Genomic DNA, 9,908 nt, shown 5'->3' with positions numbered 1-9,908 from the left:
AAGGAGGGGAGATGTAGTAGTCACGGGTTTGTACCTCTCTCTCTCTCTCTCTCTCTCTCTCTCTCTCTCTCCTCGAGCAATCGACAAGGAGACGAGTTGAATTCTCGCGAGTTCAACGATATCTTTTGGCGAGAAACGGTGGGTGGAGGAAATCGGTCGGAAAAATCGTCGGAAAAATTGTGTCCTCGCTTCTGGAAAAAGGTTGCTACTCAAATCGACTGACGTTGAGCGTCAGCCTGCAACGTCGGCATAGACAGGAAGAAAATCGAACGTTCCGAGCGTTAAAGAATCCTAGGAAAATTCTCAGTACCGGCTATGTACTACTTTTTTCCACTTTTCGTCAGCCTCGTAATATTGTCTTGCTGTGTGTGCGTGGCATCTTTCGTATATGTAGGAAAAATGTCAAAAATTTAATATTAAAATTATGCGAGAAGCAAGGAGAATATGATTATATCGAGAAAGAAGTTGACATGATGTGGAATTTAAAAAAGAATATTCGATTGGATTTATTCAAATCCACTTTATTGATCTCTCTCTCTCTCTCTCTCTCTCTTTCTTTCTCTCTCTCTCTCTCTCTTTTGCTACATATAGATATGCAAGTGGTTTGCAGAGAATGATGTTAAGAAATTTAAATTACATGGGTTAAAAGTACGTATATGTACATAGATTCAAAAATATACATAAACGTAAGGATATGGAAAAAGCGGCGTGACTAAGAACATTAGATGCGCTACCGAGTCTGAAGTTTCTACAACAACATAGCTCATAGGTATACTCATGCCGGTTCTTCTTGGCAAGTCCTTTAGCGTGCAAACTGTCTCGTTTATATTACAAACTTGAACGTTGTACTCGCAAAGTCGTACTCATAATATAAACGTTCATTTCGAAAATCATTTATTACGATTTAATTAACTTCGACAACGGAACAATGAAAATTCATGTTTAAATTATATTCATGAAACAGATGGTCAGGTATATTCAGATCCTTTCAAAATGTTAATGAAGACATTATTAATTCTAGCGTAATGAAACAAAAATATTTCAATTTCATCATGTTCACATTATAGCCTAATTCGTGATATTCACATGATATGCATACGAAAAAAATTGTCTATAACTTTTATCATATATTTTCAATATATCTATTTCCCTGTAGATTTTCTTTTTTATCGTAGTCTGATGCTGCCCAAATCTTTCTCTACTTTTCGCCTAACGACTCAGCCGTGACAAGTATATCGACCGTGTTACCCACCCCTAAAACTACCTCCTTTTCTATGCGAGATCGTAAGAAACGCCATTAACGCTCGCGGTTACGCTGGAATGCCGATGGAACGGATGTACGATTTCTTTCGAGGCCTCGACCTCGACCTCCAGGCGTGTACGTCGAGAAATCGGGCCCGCCATTTGCCGAAAGCTTTCTATGAAATGTTAGCTTATTCGTTGATTCGCCAAGTCATTGGTTTTGAATTTTTACGAGCTTTCGTTCGATGAAATCATTTTATTGGAGATCATACGGAATATTATATTGACAATTTATTTTATTAAGCGTTCCCTTTCGATCATAACAACGAAAAAATTGAATTCATTTTGTATTCCTTTAGATCGTAATTTCTCGAGAATGAAATTGATAAGCGTATCAATTTGCCAAGAAAGCAGCGTGAACTGGAAAAAGTGGAAAGCTTCGAAATCTCGAATATCTGGGAAAAACAGTGGCAGCAGGTGTTCGAGACAAGCTTTCGAGAATAGATCGACGAAGCGTGCTACCGCTCTTGATAGTTCTTTCGTGAAACGAAGGGCGAAACAAGCGATCGGGTAACTATCACCAAAGGCGATTATATTACTATCTATCTTTAGAGGCAAATATTTCCACAACGAAACATCGCGGAAACTTGAAACGACGAAGCCCCTTTAACGGCTGCAAACTCTCCAAGTTCTTTGGAAGGGCTCATTTCTCGTAGCTCTCATATTCTGAACAAATTTTTGTTGAATATTTGCGAAAGTACTTACGTACGAAAGTACTTCGACTAATCGAAATTTTTCATCCGTCGATATGTGTAGTAGTAGTCTCATACAGATAGATCGAACGCACGTCTTCGAACGCACGTCGAAGTTCGTTGCTGATAAATGATATCGAAAATTCGATTTTCATTCGTTCTTCACATTGCCGAGAAGAAACGAACGTGGAAAACGGTCGACCTTTTTCGATCATATCTCGCGGAGGATCGTCGAATTCTCGAGAGAGAAAGAGACAAAGGAATTTCTCGCGAAAGGACTTTCCTATATTCGTGTCTCTCCTATTCTTTCACTTTTTCCTTTCTCTTTTCTCATTCACATCCTGCGTGTTACATCGCTCTTTCTTTTTCTCTTCCCTTTGTTCCATGCTGCTTCCATCACCCTCGAGAGTATCACTCTCCCTTCGGTCGCACGATCGCCTCGAACGAAGATTTTCCGAGCTGTAAATTGCAAAAGTTCTCTTACGTGTACCTCCTATATAACGATCCTTAAAACTAACAGGTTTATTTCTTCTTTTTTTTTCTTTCTTTCTTTTTCAGACACTGAAGAGGCGTATCGCTACTAGTCCACGCTCGATGGTAAGTTTTAATCTTTATTTCGTTAAATTTTCAACAAAGTGTATGTAGTCGCAAGCAAGTTTCGATCGGATTTCGATTGGATTTCGATTGAATTTCGATCAACAGACGATAAAATTGCACGATACGCAAGGTAACTCGATACTTACTCATTCGAATTGTTCGTATACCAACGACGATACTCAACCGGAGGAATATAATTTTAATTAACGTTAAGTATAATCGAACGAAAGAGCGTCACGCTCAACACCGATGTTTTTATTCTGCTTCGCATTGAAGGGGCACTTTACTGTATTGCCATCGTGTTAAATGCTTTTTGCAATCTGTCGAGTCTCTCGTGCGTTACATCGGTAATCCGTTAAATAATAAACTCTATAATTCTTGACGTTGAGTCACGTATCGATGAAAAATATCTGACAAAGAAAAATTTTCATGAAAAAATTTATATCGGTTGGTTCGACGAGGTAGACAATAGCTTTGTTCATTTTAGCAGCGTTGTGTTTAATTTCAATTTATTAATTAACCAGCTTAAACGAAATCATCGACTTTTCATAGATTTAAGTATTAAAGTAACGTATTATAAAAGTACTTATTGAAAGATAAAAATTGATGATGAGAAAACAAAAAGAAATGATACAAAAATATGAACACTTTTCGCCGTACAAATTCACAATACGAATATACACGTACATTTGTGGGCGTTACATTTCTTACGACATAGTGTAGGACAGTTGGGTTTGGTCAATGCGTTCAGCATTATTTAGGGGTTGCAAAGGATTCATTTCATCACAGCACGAGCCAAAGCTCGGCTTTTGTGGGTCGTGGATACACGGGGTGAAACGGCGCTTGATTAACGGCGAGGCTGCCGTCTGGCAAGAAAGGGGATCAGGTGTCAAAAGCTACCTGAGCTGACGCTGTAGCTTCTCCCATTATTATCAATTTATCTTATGTTTCGCTTACTCTCTCTTTTTCTATCCCTCTCCCTTCCCCTCTGCCCCCCCTCTCTCTCCCCCTTCCTCTTTTTCTCTCTATTTCTCTCTCGTTTCTTCTTTAACGATTAAAACCATTTATTGAGAATACCAACTTATTAATTGATCTTCTTATATTTATCTGATCATTTTAATTTTCACGTTCGATCATGATATAAATTCAATCAAGAAGATAAATTTCTTTTATCGTTCACCCTCATAAACATCTACATTCAAAAGAACCGTAAAGCTTCGACTGTTAGATATCAACGTAGAAGAGAAACGAAGTTGCAATATTCGTTCTCGAGTCCACGCTCCACGTGCGTTGTCCTCGAACATCGTCGATCGGTGCTCGCCTCTGAGGGTAGAAGTATCGAGGGGAGAAAGGCGTGGATATCGAGGAAACTTCGTTGGAAAAAGGGAGATACTTCGGGGTGAAGACAAAGAGAAAAGAAGTTAAAAAAGAAGAAGAAGAAGAAGAAGAAGAAGAAGTAGAAGAAGAAAAATGAAAAAGTTGTAGAGGAAGAAACGAAAAAAGGACAAAGTGGACTGAGGGGTTACAAAGAAAGATAGCCGAGGACACAAGAGAGAAGTAGAAATAAAAGAAGAAAAAGGAAAGAATAGAGAGTGACTTGTAAAATCGTCCGGGGCCCGTGAAACCATCGTTACGTTCTTGGATGCCGCCCTTCCGCCCGATCAATATTGCGTTGGTGGGGCCAAGGCAAGGTAGCTCGGTGGTGGAAAACGGGGGATTGGAAGGAGAACATAGACAAGGGACACTACGTGAGAGAAAGAGAGAGGGAGAAGGTTAGGGGAGGTAGTAGGGCGATAGAGATAGAATAGTAGGGGTTGTTTGGCGAGAGTGGGGTTGATAGGAGGCAAGAGTCTGTCATGGCGGCGCGCACCACCGCCAGGCAAGCGGCAGCTCGACATCTTTCCTCGTCGCGTGTTACGCGCTTCTGTTCTTCGGCTTCTCTTCGAGCCACGTCTTGGTTCTTCGTCGAAAAGGACATTTCGCTCATAGGATATTCACGGATTGGTGTTTTCGATTGAAGCTTTACGCGAGTGTAAGAAGCGTTCTGTGCTCTTCGATTTTTCGTTTCTCCTTTTCCCTCTCTCTCTCTCTCTCTCTCTCTCTCTCTCTCTTTCTCTCTCTTTCTCTCTCTCTCTCTCTCGCTCTCTCTCTCTCCTTCTCTCTTTCTTTCCCTCCTTCAGTAGTGACACAGCTTGTGATCATTTGTTTTGTGCGATCAAGTCGTTGGTGATCTCTATATACCTCGTAGAGACACAGATGATCCAAAAACTATACATGCGTATGTAATTCCCTTAGAGTCGTCTTAATGGGATCGAAAAAAGGAAAGAGAAGTGTCAAAGAGTTTATTGCTCGGCGAAGATATTTCCAAAATAGACATTTTTGAATAAGTCAAAACGGTTGCTGTGTCGAGGGCTCAATCGATCTTGAAGGTTGTGCCTTTCGAAGGTCGCTTCGATACTCCCACGGAATTTCCGCATCGCGCTTTGGATCGAACTCCGTTCGCGTCGTGCGTGACACTTTGCTTCGACGAGAGCCCAGCACTGCTCTCTGTGTGTAAACTTTTTCTCTATTTTCTCGACGAGCATGCCAACGTCGTGACTAGCTGATGGAAGATGTCGCGTAGCAGTGAGTCGTTTGATTGAACAGACTAATCGTCGGGGTGTTTATCAAAGGATACTCCAGGACATTTGCGGATCTGAAGAAGTTGAAGTGACATCGGTGAAGATAGGCGAGGGTGGCCATCGCGGTTGGACCGAGCTGACACCGGCCAAGTCTCTTCAAAACGGATCAGCAGGAGTAACAATGTCCTAGCGAAGGCAGGACCTCGTCTAGACCGCTCCCCCTCGTCCTGATCCATTTCTTCCGAAACCTAAATCCTTGCTAATGTTGCTATCCTAAGCCAACGTATACCAAAGCAAACTTTATCCGTGCTGACGCATTATACGTATATGCACACATACTCGAATACACGCGTATACCTACAGACACATATACCGAGTTCGCTTTCGTCCTCCCTCTCTCTCTCTCTCTCTCTCTCTCTCTCTCTCTTTCTCTCTCTCTCTCTCTCTCTCTTTACCATCTCTTTTTTACTTATCATTTTTTTTTTTATCAGCTTTACTTTTTTATTCTGCGATACACTTTGCTGCTTGTTACGAAGAAGGGGAAATAGAGAGAAAGAATGGAAGATAGACGGACATAACTAAACACGCATAGGTATACGTACGTATTCAAAGACTTACACGCATATAGACGAAAGCGAGCTTCCCGAATCCGGCCAAGTCCAAAGTCCTTAATCCCGTGGGGCTCCGCCCGCACGCGAAGGAACCACACCCCGAATAGAGAAAGAGAGAGAGAGAGAGAGAGAGAGAGAGAGAGAGAAAGAGAGAGAAAGAAAGAAAGAAAGAAAGAAAGAGAAGAACGAGAAGAAAACTCAAGATCCGGATTTAACGTGCTCCTTGGTAAGCATAACTTACTCTATTGCTCGATTCTTTCTTATTTCTTCCTATTCTCACCCTTATGCGCTCGGTTATTCAAAAGATTAGATAATCTTGCTCGAGGTCAGAGAAAATAACAAAGTAGAGAACCATGTGGGGTGAAATATAATGCTTTATCCCCTCCTCGTGTGCTCATTTTTATATTCTATCCTTTCCTCGGTCAGATTGACAGTCCACATGGCCTCCTTCCATGCTGGATGCAGGTTGCAACGCCGTCGCATAGGTTGGGTTCCTCGTTTACGATTGGAAGTGGGTGAAGGACTAGCGTGCACTCTGTATTCGTTTACGTCTAAAAAGTTTGATATATCTTATTCTCTTTGAGAATATTTTACTTTAATGCTTGAGATGATTTCGTGATTATGCGAGTCGAGTTATGCGAATAAAGTGGGAGTGTCTTGGTATCGTGATTTTGCGTAAACGCATGCGTGTGATGTGTTTATTAAGAGGTTAATGGACGTAGAAAGCAAAATGATCAACCTCTGAAGCAACATTAGCTTACATAGTGAATGCTTCTTATCTCGTTTGCACTTTGACGAATCAATCAATGTCATTGGTAAAACTTGATTTATTGGATCTATTTTTCGATCATTACTGTTTTAAGGATAAAAAAAAATATATATATATATGTATATATATATATATATATATATATATATATATATATATAGGATAAAACATATAAATGCGTGTTTACAGTTAGTCGAGATATATAATAATTTCAAAATGATCGATAGTTTTTTTCTCATGTTTTATTTTCCTTCCTTTCTCCTCTTCCCCATCCCTCCATGTATCGTTATTTACGAGTAGTCGTTGCTTTCGACGCTTCGATAAAAACAGCTGAGGCGCGTAAGTCTATGACTTATCGATGCGAATGCGAGCACAGCACCTGCAACGCAAACGATATAAGCCGATTCCTGAAGTAGCCGTATTCGATGCTCTTTAATATTCACTTCGATCAATAGGGACATTGATTGTGATATTCAATGGTAACTCAAGGATTTGTTTTTCTTCACATTTATTCTATCTTTATACGATCGTTTACGAAAATGATTTTCGATTCTTTGAAAAAACAAACTCATTTGACCTTTTGCTGGGATTTACTGCTGTGTGATGTAACACGTGGAAGTAAATTTTCTAACTTTAGACTTGGATTTAAGGGAAAAATAAGAAAAGAAAGGAAGAAAAAGGTAGAAAAAGAGAAGAAAGGCAAGTCTAAACCTTGAGAAAATTCAGGCGGCAAAAATGAGTAGAACTACGGTAAGAAATGAGCGGTTAGACGAACATTAGTCTTCGTTCGACAGCCATTCGACCGGTTGGCCGGCAAAAGCGCGAAATTAGGTTAAGGGGCCTGACGGTGGAAAAGAAAAGAAGTAGACGGAGAAGAGGAGCACACTGGCTTCTGAGGCGAGTCTAGAGAAAGAGGTGGAACTTTCACGATTCCTTGTAATTGAATCTGACCCTCACCCCGTTATTGTTTCTGCCTGTTTCACCGACTCTACACGGATTTATACTCCGACGCGTACTCCTCCCTTCGATACTCCATCCCATCTGCTTTTTACCCGGCACACGTAATCAGAAATATTAAGAAAAAGAATAAGGAAAGAGGAAGAAACGTCGTTCATTGTTAAAATAGGACGAGAAGAGTGACGGGAAAATTGCTTTCTTCGAGATTGTTATAAATAGTTGATAACATAATTCCAGATAGAGAAGTATACGAATCTATAATAAATCTTAAACTTTACCGTGGAAGATCTTTTCTTAAAAACAGGGAGCAAACGATTGTTTTAGACGAAAGAGAAATGAACGTTTTTGAAGAAATGCAGAGAAATTTTATTAGGTTCATTTGGTATTCGTCTCGAAACAACGGATGAGTGATAAGACGTAGGAAAAAAACAAAAAAAAAAAAGAAAAAAAAAAGGAATGCTCGATTAAATCATAACGAAGGGGAGAAACTCGAGTTACCGAGAGCATTGTTTACCGGCGCTTTTTTTCCTTTCTTTTTCTATTGTTTTTTATCGTCGACGTGAAAAGATAGCATCTTCGTGACAAGCATTTATTCAAAAGCTTTGTTTACTTCTTCGTCGTTGCATTCTTGAGAGCTAACCGAACGTTTATAGAGCTTACGAAAAAAGTACTGTGAATAAGGGAAACTGATAGAGAAGACAGGAGAGACTGAAGACGGGAGAAAAATGCATTGTTTCACTCGCAGTCGGCTCGTATAATCGTCGAGGTTTTACCGCGAGCAACATTTCAACATTTCCACCGACCAAATTCTCGTTTAATCTCACTTGACCCGGCAAAGCTGTCGAAATTCTCTTCTCTAACGGCGCAACCCTTCCGTCGGTTCGAAATCGGGTATTCCCAACGAAAACTGCTGCAATTGCCGGTGCGAGCTATCGTAGAGCTATTGCGAAGCTATTGCGGATCGCTTGCCTTGAATTGTCGGCCTCTCATCGAATGCGTCGAGCTCGGATATCAAGTACATCGAGTACGATCGACGCCGGTTTAAATCATCGACTTTTTCTTCTCTCTCTCCCATTCTCATTTTTACGATAAAAATAGCAATACGTCGACAAAATTTATGCGAAACTCCTTATCTCTTTATTAATTTATATTTCTTTACGATTTCAACTTATCTGAAATCAACAGCCAAATTTTTTTTTTTTTTTAATACATTAAAGCGAGTTTCATATACTTGTTGATACTCTCTGAATAAAGCTTACTAAATGTTTATTGACAGTAAAAATATGATATCGTATTAACTCTGAGATTTGTTCTCTCACCTGCTCTAGAATTTGCAGACGTCATAGACCAGAGAACAATAGGATTCCGTATTTTATTCACAGATGTAGCTTTGCCACGGATTTCAAGACCCCCCTCTTTAAATAAACGGCCAAAAACGGCCAGGCGTATGACAGTACGGCTATTAATGGACGTCGTATTTAATCGCGGTTAGGACGCAGTTGCATCGCCATTTTTACCGGTCAATTTTTATGGGCCATCAAGTGAACGCAGCGCACGTTGCTCGCTGAGAAATATCGCCTCGGACCGTTTCGGCCTCGAAGAAAGAATGATGTCGACGTGGCCGAACGGTATTTCCGAATTCGTTGGGCATTTTTTTCGGAAAGTAGATTAGGCGAACCGTTAAAAGGAATCGATCGATGTACCTCGAAGCGAGGTAATCGCATTTAGCTATACAATTTATTTGACCAAGGGAATTTATTTATTACAATTCATTTGTTGAAATTGTACTATTCATACTATTAATTCTATTTTCTTTGTTTCTACGTTCAAAAGTTTGCTCCAAATAAATACGATATAAATGGTGTGTCTTTGCTTTAGAGAATTTCAATTACGTTACAGCAATTCAAGGTTTTATTTTTCATATCTGCTTTTTTTTTTAACGAATAAATAAAATTGTTTTTTATTTTTTATTTTTTTTTTTTTCTTTTTTTTTTTCTTTTATTTTCGTAAACTGACCAAATAACTGGACAGACGAAGAGACAAGATCTGTCCTTCGGCTTAAGGTACACGATCGAAAGGCTAACGCGAGATTGTGTCGATTTCGAGAACACGCGATAGCTTTTCGTAGGTCGAAGGTTGAAGGTCTCTCTCTCTCTCTCTCTCTCTCTCTCTCTTTCTCTCTTTCTTTCTTTGTAATGTTGGTAATATGCAACGGTACCGTCTACTTAAACGGACAAGTAGACGTAAGACGTCGAACTAGCGAGACCTCGAATCTACCTACGCGTGTTTGCGATATGTATGTGTATGTAACTTGAGAACCAATATTCTCTAAACCGACAGCGATTCCGCTTCTCGTTTC

The 9,908-nt window shown here is 39.9% G+C and overlaps 1 protein-coding gene across 23 annotated transcripts in view; it reads left to right on the top strand.

The window, feature by feature from the left end:
- LOC118441461 (protein turtle) overlaps nt 1-9,908 on the top strand; it is a 194,435-nt gene that overhangs the window by 110,849 nt on the left and 73,678 nt on the right. For 16 of the 23 annotated variants that reach the window (XM_085660326.1, XM_085660321.1, XM_085660329.1 and 13 more), the window contains one exon: nt 2,553-2,591. The exons of 3 other annotated variants lie outside the window; for them this stretch is intronic. The gene's annotated coding sequence lies outside the window, so the exon portion shown is untranslated. Of the gene's footprint in view, nt 1-1,601; nt 1,813-2,552; nt 2,592-4,698; nt 6,050-9,908 lie in introns of those variants that run through there. 4 more of the 23 variants (XM_085660328.1, XM_085660327.1, XM_085660322.1 and 1 more) reach the window with 2 other exon arrangements.

Source organism: Vespa mandarinia, chromosome 11, assembly GCF_050613455.1.
Source record: "Vespa mandarinia isolate Hongniang chromosome 11, ASM5061345v1, whole genome shotgun sequence".
Classification (NCBI taxonomy): domain Eukaryota; kingdom Metazoa; phylum Arthropoda; class Insecta; order Hymenoptera; family Vespidae; genus Vespa; species Vespa mandarinia.
The sequence above is the reverse complement of the archived record's forward strand: the minus strand, read 5'-3'. Positions and strand labels throughout refer to the sequence as shown.